This window comes from Oncorhynchus keta, chromosome 7 (assembly GCF_023373465.1).
Source record: "Oncorhynchus keta strain PuntledgeMale-10-30-2019 chromosome 7, Oket_V2, whole genome shotgun sequence".
Taxonomy (NCBI): Eukaryota; Metazoa; Chordata; class Actinopteri; order Salmoniformes; family Salmonidae; genus Oncorhynchus; species Oncorhynchus keta.
The window spans coordinates 20,548,434-20,562,398 of NC_068427.1; the positions used below are offsets into that span (position 1 = coordinate 20,548,434).

The following is a 13,965-nucleotide window of genomic DNA, read 5'->3' on the forward strand; positions in this document are numbered from 1 at the left end:
GTGTGTCAAAAAACTGGAGTTGAGACAGACAGACAGACACAGACAGACCAGACAGAGACACACACACACACACAGACACACACACACACACACACACACACACACACACACACACACACACACACACACACACACCAATAAATGACAAAACATCCAGTCCCACAAAAGAGAGACACTAGGGATCACACATTTCCTTTCTCATACCGTCTTCTACACTTTATTCTTTAATGAGGGCAATTCACAGATGAAGCTCTGCCACAAAGGACCGTATAACTCACGAGAAGAGTAGCCACACAATTACACCACATAAAAGATTCCATTACCGCTGGAAAGATAATTGTCTTCAGATATAGACCACTGTATTTCATAAATGCAAATGGATTACTCCGATACTCGGGCGTTTAACACAGGATATTAAACTCCACTTCAATAAGGCCAGATCCACAGAGAGGCTGAAGAAATTCTACACAACTATCCCCTATGAATGCTATCCAGGACAGGCTCATCTCTTAATGCAGTGTCTACGGGTGTTTTAGCTAAATGTGTGGGTCAATTGGGGCAGCAGGTAGCCTAGTGGTTAGAGCGTTGGACTTGTAACCGAAAGGTTGCAAGATCAAATCCCCAAATCTGTCGTTCTGCCCCTGAATAAAGCAGTTCCTAGGCTATCATTGAAGATAAGAATTTGTTCTTAACTGACTTGCCTAGTTAAATAAAGGTAAAATATAAATATGATTTATCAGACCTCCTACTGTCACACTAGACTCTTGTCACAGCCTCTGGAGTAGAGGTCGACCGATTATGATTTTTCAATGCCGATACCGATTATTGGAGGACCAAAAAAGCCCATACCGATTAATCTGCCAATTTTTTTTAGCTATTTATTTGTAATAATGACAATTACAACAATACTGAATGAACACTTATTTTAACTTAATATAATACATCAATAAAAATCAATTTAGCCTCAAGTAAATAATGAAACATGCATACCAGTTCAATTTGTTTTAAATAATGCAAAAACAAAATGTTGGAGAAGAAAGTAAAAGTGCAATATGTGCTATAAAGCTAACGTTTCAGTTCCTTGCTCAGAACATGAGAAAATATGAAAGCTGGTGGTTCCTTTTAACATGAGTCTTCAATATTCCCAGGTAAGAAGTTTTAGGTTGTAGTTATTATAGGAATTATAGGACTATTTCCGTCTATAGCATTTGTATTTCATTAACCTTTGACTATTGGATGTTCTTATAGGCACTTTAGTATTACCAGTGTAACAGTATAGCTTCCGTCCCCCTCCTCGCTCCTCCCTGGGCTCGAACCAGCAACACAACGACAACAGCCACCATCGAAGCAGCGTTACCCATGCAGAGCAAGGGGAACAACTACTAGTGAGGTTTGAAACGCTATTAGTGCGCGCTAACTAGCTATTAGCACGCACTAACTAGCTAGCCATTTTACATCGGTTACACCAGCCTCATCTCGGGAGTTGATAGGCTTGAAGTCAGAAACAGCGCAATGCTTGACGCACAACGAAGAGCTGCTGGCAAAACGCCCGAAAGTGCTGTTTGAATTAATGTTTACGCACCTGCTTCTGCCTACCACTGCTCAGTCAGATACTTAGATACTTGTATGCTCAGTCAGATTATATGCAATGCAGGACACGTTAGATAATATCTAGTAATATCATCAACCATGTGCAGTTAACTTGTGATTATGATTGATTGTTTTTTATAAGATAAGTTTAATGCTAGCTAGCAACTTACCTTGGCTTACTGCATTCGCGTAACAGGCAGTCTCCTTGTGGAGTGCAACGAGAGAGAGGCAGGTCGTTATTGCGTTGGACTAGTTAACTGTAAAGTTGCAAAATTGGATCCCCCGAGCTGAAAAGGTGAAAATCTGTCGTTCTGCCCCTGAACAAGGCAGTTATTAACCCACCGTTCCTAGGCTGTCATTGAAAATAAGAATGTGTTCTTAACTGACTTGCTTAGTTAAATAAAGGTGTAAAAAATTGTACAAAAATTGTTTCGAAAACTTGAAATCGGCCCTAATTAAATCGGCCATTCCGATTAATCGGTCGACCTCTACTCTGGAGTGCCATGAGTCTGACAAGAGAGTACAAGCATTTGTGTAGCATTGTGTAACATACAATGAACGTGACCCTGCTTGCACACCCCAAAGCTGCACAACAGGATTCCCTCACAGGCCTGGGAAGGAAGGGAGGAGGTAGAGGAAGGGAGGAGGAGGGACTTTGGGAGGAGAGGAGCAGGTCAAATCTTGCCTGTGATCCTTGCCCTGGGAGGAATGTAGAAGGATGAGTTAGTGAGGTATAACCAATGTGGCTTACAGAACAGCTGTATGTCACAGTTACACACCAATTTTGTCCCCAGGTGATAATGGGGCGGAAGTGTCTGGTATCGAGATTACACACACATCCAATTGCAAATCAACCGCACACACTCGTGTAGATTTGCAAGGATCCGACAGGCAAAAAGAGTATTACAATAAACCACCTGTATCCCTCCCTTCTCTCTCCTCTCGTTCTCCCTCTCCTCTCTCGCTCTCATTTATCGCCCCCATTTATCAGCATTCTAATACTGTCTCATTCTCCCTCAGAGTGATGGCCCTGCCTCCCTCCGTATCCACGATGATTATTCAGTCTCCCCAATGACCGTGCTCATTAGGGAGAGTGATGAGGATGCCACTCAGAATCACATCAATCCTCCTCGCTGGACGCTCACACACACGCCACCAGGCGGCAAACACACCATCAGTCACACACGATCAGCTTACCTCAGTTCTGTGTGAGATGTGTTACAGCTCACACTTCTGGTCTCCAGGCAGTGCTGTAGTATATAACTCTGTTAATTCAATTACTGAGTCTCTTTCCCTACAGCCATCTAGCTTTAGCTGCATTGCCATGTGTGCCTGCCTGCTATTGTCGAATTTCGTCTGTAAAGGATAAATCTGGGAGAAACCAAGGAAGGGAGACATTGAGGTAAACAAATAAAAAAAGGAGGTAGCGGGAGAATAAAGGGGAGAAAGAGAGGGAGTCTCTGCTCGCCCCATCCCTCTATTGAGAGAGTTAAAAGGAGAGAAGCGCGACAGAATGCTGAGTTGAATTCCTCCTGGACTTCACAGCTCCTCATTGAGGGGGAGAGAAAAAAGCTCCCAGGCCTTTTCAGCACAACACAAAGAGAAAGGGGTAGTAAAAGAGGATTAAAGAAAATAAAAGTTTTTTTTTAAAGAGAAAAAGACTGGCACAGTTCTCTGTTTGGCATTCAGGTCAAAAACACAGTAAGAGAAAAAACCAATGGAACAAACTGTTCTCCTCCTTCCCTTCTTTTCCCAGTACTCTCATTTGTTTGATGCTGTTTGCTTTGAGTTGTTTCTCAGAGTAGGAAGCTGGTTAATATCCATTTGGACCATCCTGAATAAATACACTGCAGCATACAGAAACAGCTCCTGGTACTCCCATAGACCAACCGGTTCACTGTGATCTGAAAAGGCCTAATACAAGCACCCACAACAGACTGCTTTGGCTGGTTGTGAATGGCTGCTGAAAACAGGTCAAAGCCCTCGTCATCGGGGCCAAATGAATTGGAACACTGTCAATGTTAATGATCTGTTTTATAGTGAGCCCAGTGCCACTGTCATGCCAGAGCATTCTTTCCACACCTGCCCCGGTATGCAATGCAGTTGGCTAGGCCCATCTCTCTGACAGGGTTCAGGTTGAGCGGTAGAAAATTACTGTCATGTTTGAAGTCATCAAAGAGGACAGAGTGAAAAATGTCAGACCGAATGTTCTGATGGTTCAGGGAGGTCCGAAAGGCAGACGACATCATGCCATCCTTTCAACTGCCTACTCAAAATAAACCCTCAGGAGATAAGCTACTGACAGAACGCTCTGACCACAGAACGAGAACAACTCCTGCAGTCACTTAGCCAGCCACTTCATGTTGATATCATAGGGACTGAAGAAGCTCCTGCAAGTCCTGATCAAAGCAACTCTGATTAAACCATATCACTGACAAAACCCTGTTTGGCAAAGTGGATTGGATGGAGTGTAAGTAAGTGTTAGACTGAAATAGCCAGATTCCCTTCTCTTCCTCATCATTTCTACAAAAGTTACACATCAAAGCTACACCGTTTCTAAATCAGGATATAGTCTACTTTCGGTGAATGCTTTCCCACTCAGTTAGTGCTTCAGAAAGCAGCGATGTGATTATTTTCTGACAGTATCACTCCCCACTCCATCTTTCTCCTCTGCACAGAGAAAATAGTAGCATGGGTTCTTCTGTCCACCCACATTTTTGTAAGCAGCCTTGGACAGCGTTTGGACAGCGCTTTCACACTTATGCCCATCTTCATTAAACAGCTGACTACAGAAATGAGGGATTGCTCCCTTTATGGCTGTCCTCCCCCCTACTTCTTTCCTCCATTCACTCTCCTTTCTCACATCACTCGTTTTCTGTCATTTCTTTCCCTCCCCCTGAGTGGGAGAGACACTGTTTAGTGAGTTTCCATGGTTCCACTTGGTCCTATATCAGACTGGTCAGGCTGCAACTGGTCCCCCCCCCCCTGAAATCCTCCTTTCTCTCCTCTGCTACTCTTCTATTCTCGCTCTCTGTTCATTCTTTCCATACTTATTCTTCTCCATTTAATGGCTCCTACATCTCCTGAGTTTTCCTTCCTCTCATTACCTCCCACGCTACCATCTCTTACTCCCCTCCACCCACACACACCCCCATTTTCCACCTCTCCTGATCATCCATCATGAATATGTCTATCATAAAGATAATTTGACCCTTGAATTCCGTTACTCTAAACATACATTTATAAACATTACCTCCCTGCATCCTTGTGTCCCACCATCTACATAGGACAGGACTTCCCAAACTCAGGGTTTTGCCCTAGCACTACACAGCTGATTCAAATGTTCAACTAATCATCCAGCTTTGATCATTTGAATCAGCTGTGTAACGTTAGGTCAAAAACCAAAACATGCACCCCTTGGGGTCCCAAGGACAGAGCTCGGGAAACGATGACGTAGGAGATCAAACAAAAATGACTTACGCAAACGGGTCCTGGGACAAAAATATTTGTAATAAAGCTATGCCTGTACACTCAGAAAGTATTCAGATCGGAGTTGGATTGAAATCGGAATTTAAAAATGTGGTCAACCAATAAAGGTATAGGTGCTGGAGAAAGTTGATTTATTTACATTACTAGTCTCAACCCCTCCCTTTCCTTTTCATGACTCACTACCTCAGGGTTCTATTGTATGACCGTTGTTTAGTTCCTGTTAATCTCCCCTTCTTTGTTCATTTCTTATCGCTTCAATGGAAGTGCACCGACAACAGTGTTAATCATGTTCTCTCTATTTTTACTCCCGGAGAGGTGAGTCTGGCCGCTTGCGCCATGTCCCTGGGCACCGCATCACAAAGCACACAATACAAAGCAAATGACAGGCAATGGACTGAAAATAACAGCTTTGATGTACAGATCTGTCTGTTAAGTCCTGTCTGGAGGAGTAACGCTGTGGTTTGTGAGTTCGGGTAAATGCCTGTGCGTGTGCGTGTGTGTGTGTGTGTGTGTGTGTGTGCGCGTATGTGTGCCACAGTGCCAATGTAATCAGCCATAGGGTCAACCAAAGGGGAAAATACAACAGAAATGCCTGTGGGCTAAAGCCACTGCACTGTATTGAACATCATCATTGATTATAGTACTACACGCTCTCTCTCCCCAGCACACTCCAACACAATCCTCATCACTTTACTTATGCAAACTCCTTTGTGTTGGTGTGAGTGACCGTACAGGAAGGGGTTCTGTGGCACAACCACCTGGAGCAAATATGACTCCTGGGGCATCTGAATTGTCCAGCTAGGTGCTACATAGAATTAGACACAATGTGAAGCACTTTGAGACTCTCCATTATCACTGGTGTAATAGTCTAGTGATTTTACAGCCCGAACGTCGTTAGGGGTCTGGACGTGTACCGCAATCTCAAAAAAATGAACAAAAAAAACGAGGCAAAGATGGTGGCGTTTGTCGTCCAGCCCGCCAGTAGAGGAACAACAAATTAGGGTAGTCAGTCTGCAAAGAGAGGGGGAGCCCACCGACCCAGCTGACTAATGAGGCTTAGAGACAGATCATGTTTCTCGTCTGAAACACATAAGGCCAGCCCCTCCACTGACCTCCTGTGGGTTAGCGGTGTGATTTAACATGAGTTGATTACTTTCCCTTTCGGTGGAACAGCAAGGACAGGAGTGACAGAGTAGCTAGACGTTGGCCCAGCCTAAGAACTGATACAGGGACAGATACGTATCATATTTCTCAGATGACAACAAATAGTTGACTTGTCAAATCAAGTGCTAATGTTCGAATAGAACAAAGCCGTGGAATGTGGAGGTCCTCAAGGACTGGGTTGGGATATGTAACACAGTAATGTAGTAATGTAGGTAACACTTATAATGTAACGGCAGTGCGATATAGACAGAATGTTGCATTTGAGTTGGGAAGACCCCATCTACCACTGCTAAACACCAGATGCCCATGTCCTTAGTTTGTTTAAGGTACTATGCCATCTCAGTATTACCCTGGAATTTAGACTGATTAGATGCCTTGAGTTAAAGACTGAAACAAAACCAGAGAAGCAGAATGATTAAAGCACAGGAGGAAATCATGCCTTATGTAAAAACCCATCCCCTGAACATCAACAAGATTACTGGTTCTGTTGATCACACACAAAACGCACACTGCACAACCCTCCACGCTGCACAACCCTCCACAACCCTCCACGCTGCACAACCCCTCCACGCTGCACAACCCCCCACGCTGCACAACCCTGCACAACCCTCCACGCTGCACAACCCCTCCACGCTGCACAACCTCCACGCTGCACAACCCTCCACAACCCCTCCACGCTGCACAACCCCTCCACGCTGCACAACCCTCCACGCTGCACAACCCCTCCACAACCCTCCACGCTGCACAACCCCTCCACGCTGCACAACCCTCCACGCTGCACAACCCCTCCACGCTGCACAACACTCCACGCTGCACAACCCCTCCACGCTGCACAACCCTCCACAACCCTCCACGCTGCACAACCCTCCATGCTGCACAACCCCTCCCACAACCCTATACAATCCCTCCACGCTGCACAACCCTCCACGCTGCACAACCCTCCACGCTGCACAACCCCTCCACGCTGCCCCTCCACAACCCTCCACGCTGCACAACCCCTCCACGCTGCACAACACTCCACGCTGCACAACCCCTCCACGCTGCACAACCCTCCACGCTACAAAACCCCTCCACGCTGCACAACCCCTCCACGCTGCACAACCCTCCACTCCACGCTGCACAACCCTCCACGCTGCACAACCCCTCCACAACCCTCCACGCTGCACAACCCCTCCACGCTGCACAACACTCCACGCTGCACAACCCCTCCACGCTGCACAACCCCTCCACGCTGCACAACCCTCCACGCTGCACAACCCCTCCACGCTGCACAACCCCTCCACCCTGCACAACCCTCCACGCTGCACAACCCTCCACAACCCTCCACGCTGCACAACCCCTCCACCCTGCACAACCCTCCACGCTGCACAACCCTCCACGCTGCACAACCCATCCACAACCCTCCACGCTGCACAACCCCTCCACGCTGCACAACACTCCACGCTGCACAACCCCTCCACGCTGCACAACCCCTCCACAACCCTCCACGCTGCACAACACTCCACGCTGCACAACCCCTCCACGCTGCACAACCCTGCACAACCCTCCACGCTGCACAACCCCTCCACGCTGCACAACCCCTCCACAAACCCTCCACGCTACACAAACCCTCCACGCCCCTCCACGCTGCATAACCCTCCACAACCCCTCCATGCTGCACAACCCTCCAGCCTCCACGCTACACAACCCCTATACAACCCCTCCACACCGCCAACCCCTCCACGCTGCACAACCCCTCCACGCTGCACAACCCCTCCACAACCCTATACAACCCTATACAAGCCCTCCACCCTGCACAACCCCTCCACAACCCTCCATGCTGCACAACCCCACCACACCCCTCCACAATCCCTCCACAACCCTATACAATCCCTCCACAACCCCTCCACGCTGCACAACCCCTCCACAACCCCTCCACAACTCTATACAATTCCTCCACAACCCTCCACACTCCACAACCCATCCACGCTCCACAACCCCTCCACGCTCCACAACCCCTCCACAACCCTATACAATCCCTCCACACTCCACAACCCCTCCACAACCCTATACAATCCCTCCACAACCCCTCCACCCTGCACAACCCCTCCACGCTGCACAAACCCTCCACGCTGCACAACCCCTCCACGCTGCAAAACCCTCCACGCTGCACAACCCCACCACACCCCTCCACAACCCCTCCACGCTCCACAACCCCCCTATACAACCCTCCACCCTCCACAACCCTCCACGCTGCACAACCCCTCCACGCTGCACAACCCCTCCACAACCCCTCTGCACTCCACAACCCCTCTGCACTCCACAACCCTATACAATTCCTCCACAACCCTCCACAACCCATCCACAACCCCTCCACGCTCCACAACCCCTCCACAACCCTATACAATCCCTCCACACTCCACAACCCCTCCACAACCCTATACAATCCCTCCACGCTCCACAACCCTCCACGCTCCACAACCCTCCACAACCCTCCACATACAATCCCTCCACAACCCTATACAACCCTCCACAACCCTCCATGCTGCACAACCCTCCCACAACCCTATACAATCCCTCCACACTCCACAACCCCTCCACAACCCTATACAATCCCTCCACGCTCCACAACCCCTCCACGCTGCACAACCCCTCCACAACCCTATACAATCCCTCCACAACCCTATACAATCCCTCCACAACCCTCCATGCTGCACAACCCCTCCCACAACCCTATACAATCCCTCCACCCTCCACAACCCCTCCACAACCCTATACAATCCCTCCACGCTCCACAACCCCTCCACGCTACACAACCCCTCCACAACCCCTCTGCAACTCCACAACCCTCCACTCCCACAACCCTCCCTCCACAACCCTCCACGCTACACAACCCCTCCACAACCCTATACAATCCCTCCACAACCCCTCCACAACCCTATACAATCCCTCCACGCTCCACAACCCCTCCACAACCCTATACAATCCCTCCACAACCCTCCACGCTACACAACCCCTCCACAACCCTATACAATCCCTCCACAACCCTCCACGCTGCACAACCCCTCCACAACCCTATACAATCCCTCCACAACCCTCCACGCTACACAACCCCTCCACAACCCTATACAATCCCTCCACAACCCTCCACGCTGCACAACCCCTCCACAACCCTATACAACCCTCCACGCTCCACAACCCTATACAACCCCTCCACAACCCTCCACACTCCACAACCCTCCACGCTGCACAACCCTCCACAACCCTCAATCCTCCACAACCCCTCCAAGCTGCACAACCCCTCCACAACCCCTCTGCACTCCACAACCCCTCCACAACCCTATACAATCCCTCCACGCTCCACAACCCCTCCACGCTGCACAACCCCTCCACACTCCACAACCCCTCCACAACCCTATTACAACCCTCCACACTCCACAACCCCTCCACAACCCTATACAATCCCTCCACAACCCTCCACGCTACACAACCCCTCCACGCTGCACAACCCCTCCACAACCCCTCTGCACTCCACAACCCCTCTGCACTCCACAACCCCTCCACAACCCTATACAATTCCTCGACAACCCTCCACACTCCACAACCCCTCCACGCTCCACAACCCCTCCACAACCCTATACAATCCCTCCACGCTCCACAATCCCTCCACGCTCCACAACCCCTCCACGCTCCACAACCCCTCCACCCTGCACAACCCCTCCACGCTGCACAACCCCTCCACAACCCTATACAATCCCTCCACACTCCACAACCCCTCCACAACCCTATACAATCCCTCCACGCTCCACAACCCCTCCACGCTGCACAACCCCTCCACAACCCTATACAATCCCTCCACAACCCTCCACGCTACACAACCCCTCCACAACCCTATACAATCCCTCCACGCTACACAACCCCTCCACAACCCTATACAACCCCTCCACAACCCTATACAATCCCTCCACAACCCTCCACGCTACACAACCCCTCCACAACCCTATACAATCCCTCCACGCTCCACAACCCCTCCACAACCCTATACAATCCCTCCACGCTGCACAACCCCTCCACAACCCTATACAACCCCTCCACGCTCCACAACCCCTCCACAACCCTATACAATCCCTCCACAACCCTCCACGCTGCACAACCCCTCCACAACCCTATACAACCCCTCCACGCTCCACAACCCCTCCACAACCCTCAACCCCTCCACAACCCCTCCACAACCCTATACAACCCCTCCACGCCCTCCACAATCCCTCCACAACCCTCCACAATCCCTCCACAACCCCTCCACAACCCTCCGGTATGTAGGAAAGAGTAAGAAACAGTGGAGCAGAACACAGATCTGCTGGTGTAAGCAACACAGTTAGCTCAAAAGGGTAAACTCAGCTGTCTGTAGCTTATACACACTCAGCACACAGAGGGACTGTGATGCCACTAGTGTCCAGTTACCTGCAGGTTAGTCTCCCACTACTGTTTACCCTGCCATTTAGTACAGGTCAGGATGTGTCCTTCTCCTGTGATTGGCTGTTAAAACACCTGTCAAAACATGATGCATGTGTTCTCTGATTTAGTAGAGCTCCACCTAACTATCTGTCACTCAACACAATGGAGACCACTATGCCAGCTGAATTGAACACACACACAGCAAACACGTATAGGGGGAAAACATTGTCTGAACTTCAGAATCAATGTGGGGGGAGATTTAGCTTCAGATGCCACAAACTCTCTCGTTCGTTGTTCACAAGTACGTGAACAGAAACACGAACCTCCAAGCTACTCCTGTTAGTGAACTGTTCCTGTTTTGCTCAATAGTACCGGTGCCGTGCCTACCTGGGAGAACAGACGCAGGAGACCAGTGTGCACGTGGGTGTTCATGTTACGAGTTTGAGTTAAGAAACATAGAAGCCTAAAGGGAGGGGGGGGTTAAGAAGAGGTCTGGTACTACAATGGGGCTGGGCAACACGTCTGACTAGGGCTGGGCAACACGTCTGACTAGGGCTGGGCAACACGTCTGACTAGGGCTGGGCAACACGTCTGACTAGGGCTGGGCAACACAGCTACATATTTCAAATGTTCTCTAAATAAGCTTTGTTGTACAATTAAAAAGGTCAAATAAACAGCATTTCAAACCGTCAGCAATAATTGAATGAATTAAGGGTGTGTGAAATTACACTAAATATAAGCCCCACTAATCATTTTATCAAAAATAAGCACTGATCTGGCATTGAAGTCTGTACAAAACAATTTTCTTCCCTTTGTTACAAATTGACCCAGAACTATGCATAATGCACATTCACTAATAATAACTTCTTGTGGTAGGTTTTATAGAACATTAACACAGGTCTCATCTCTCCAGCACAAGCCCACATGCTAGTGAGTAGCCAGCTAATATTTATGTTTCAAGTTTAGACACATTTGATCTATTTACTAGAACAAGGTGGAACATTTGAATTGTTATGAACAAACCCTTCTGTCCATCTCCAACTGTTTGAACAGCATGCCAGACTGTCCACTTCGTTCAGATGTTGAACTCAAGTGGTCTACCTTATTTCTCAGAATGAGAACGAGTTGACAATTCCTTATATAATTGTGTGTTATGATTATTGTCCATTTCTAAAACAGACTAGACAGCTAGTATAACAGACGTTGGCTGAAATGCAGCTAGTGGTATGTGCAATGCCGCGAGACAAACTGGGCATACTTTATTACAAAATCAATGTTCATTGATACTCTTGTTTTAGTAGTGTCTGCTCTGCGCGCATTTGGATTAGTTGAGACAAAATTTGAAATTAAATGAAAACGTTCCACAAAAATGTGCATCTGAAAACCATAACTGGCACGCAACACAGATCGGTAGAAATGGTCAGATAAATTGCCATTCCACATGAGAAAGGTTGAGACTCCTCATGTAGCCTATTACCCGCAACTTCAGGAGAGTAACGGCAGAATCTGCAATAACCAGTAGGAGGGTATATTTCCTGGTTATCTTGATCTCTGGCTCCCTCAAGTCATTTGTGTCTGATTTCATCAAACAGTGCCCTTAAATTGTATTTATTTATTGTTATTGAACCTTTAGTTAACTAGGAAAGTCAGTTATTAAGAACTAATTCTTATTTACAATGAAGGCCTACCGGGGAACAGTGGGTTAACTGCCTTTCTCAGGGGCAGAACGACAGATTTTCACCTTGTCAGCTCGGGGATTCGATCCAGCAACCTTTCGGTTACTGGCCCAACGCTCTAACCATTAGGCTTCCTGCATCAGACAAGCTCAATGCATATATAATTGATTTTATTAAAACGCATAGGGTGTGTCTATGAAAAAATACAGGTTTTATCATTTAGACCATTCGATTGGTCGATACAAGATACAAGACTTTCATTCGACCGAGTTATTTTTTAGTCGGGGACAGCCCTACCTCTATTACAGTAAAATAATGTCTCAATGTGTTCGTTTCGGTATCTATATGACCGATTCTGTTGAGCTAAACCTCAAATGCAAATGTCAGAGAGGAAGAAGTGATCTCTAAACTTAAACTGGTGTGAGTGGCAGGGGGAGGGGCTTGGTGTGTGTGTGTATAAAAAGAGAGAAGTTTCTCTCACCAAAATCGATCCAAAAGAAGCCCAATGCATTTCTATGGGATTATTTTGGACCTACAAACCTTGTCGCCTGCCTTCCCGCCTTTGGGACAACGACTCCCATTGTTAAGGTCGGAGACATGAGCATCTCGTCATTATATGCAGATTTCTGGTGTAAATGGGAATGTGCACACAGCACAGAAGAAGGAGACGAGACTAAAAATGAAATGTAAAAAGACGACATGAGAACAAGCGGACAAGAAACGCACGTAAAAACTAATACAAAAAAACTTTAATCTTGTGGTACAGGCATTTGGAACAAAAACATGAATTCAATACATCTCCCAGCCCTCCATCAGACTACACCAGGCAGTCGTGTACCCTTGCAACTGAACTTCAAGCCCTGAGGAAGATGACATCACTGCTCGATGCTAATAGCCATTGGGTTCTTCAACTTTTTCAGCACGGGACCCAAGCTTAGGAAAACATGCAACTATACATAAATATGGGTACATTACATTGCCCTTATGCCTAAAACTATAGCAATATAGACAATAACAATGAAATTAGATACCCATATGAATAGCTATGGATGTTTATTGTTCCCCATTAAAAACACTTACATATATTTGTCAAGGTTGGAACTGTTGCTGTTAAAATACAATAAGTAATTTTCATTCTGAACAGGAAGAATCTGATCGCATCACACAGGTATCTAACAGAACACACACAGGCTCCGTTTGATCGTGCAACCCTAAGTAACAGTACAGATAAATGGTCAGGCCTACTGTACATCTTACTGCACAAATGATTGTTGGAACTGTGACTTAAAATAAAATATGTCATTGTTATTATGAACTAGAATAAACTGATCACATCACACAGATGTTGACCAGAAAGACAAACAAACAAAAACACTCCTAATAAGAGGTGTGTGGCTGGTTGAAGTTTAACAAGCAGGTCTATTCTGGGCTTCGTTTTTTAGTCTGTTTCTGTACGTGTTTTTTTAAGTGCGTCAGAGTTGAGAACCCTGACTCGCGTAGGTATGTGGTGCCAAACTGGATCAGAACATCTACTGCTTTCTCAGTTAGGCAGGAGACCGTTTCCTGCTGTAGATGAGCAACCCAGAACTGTGTGAGTGTTGGCCTCAAAAAG

At 47.4% G+C, this 13,965-nt stretch overlaps 1 protein-coding gene across 3 annotated transcripts in view; it reads right to left on the reverse strand.

Annotated features, from left to right (window-relative positions):
• Positions 1–13,965, reverse strand: part of LOC118386136 (cytoplasmic protein NCK2-like) — a 50,905-nt gene that overhangs the window by 24,128 nt on the left and 12,812 nt on the right. Inside the window, exon 1 of one of the 3 annotated variants that reach the window (XM_052522192.1) lies at positions 4,844–4,865. The exons of 1 other annotated variant lie outside the window; for it this stretch is intronic. The gene's annotated coding sequence lies outside the window, so the exon portion shown is untranslated. Of the gene's footprint in view, positions 1–2,787; positions 2,917–4,843; positions 4,866–13,965 lie in introns of those variants that run through there. One more of the 3 variants, XM_035773595.2, reaches the window with a different exon arrangement.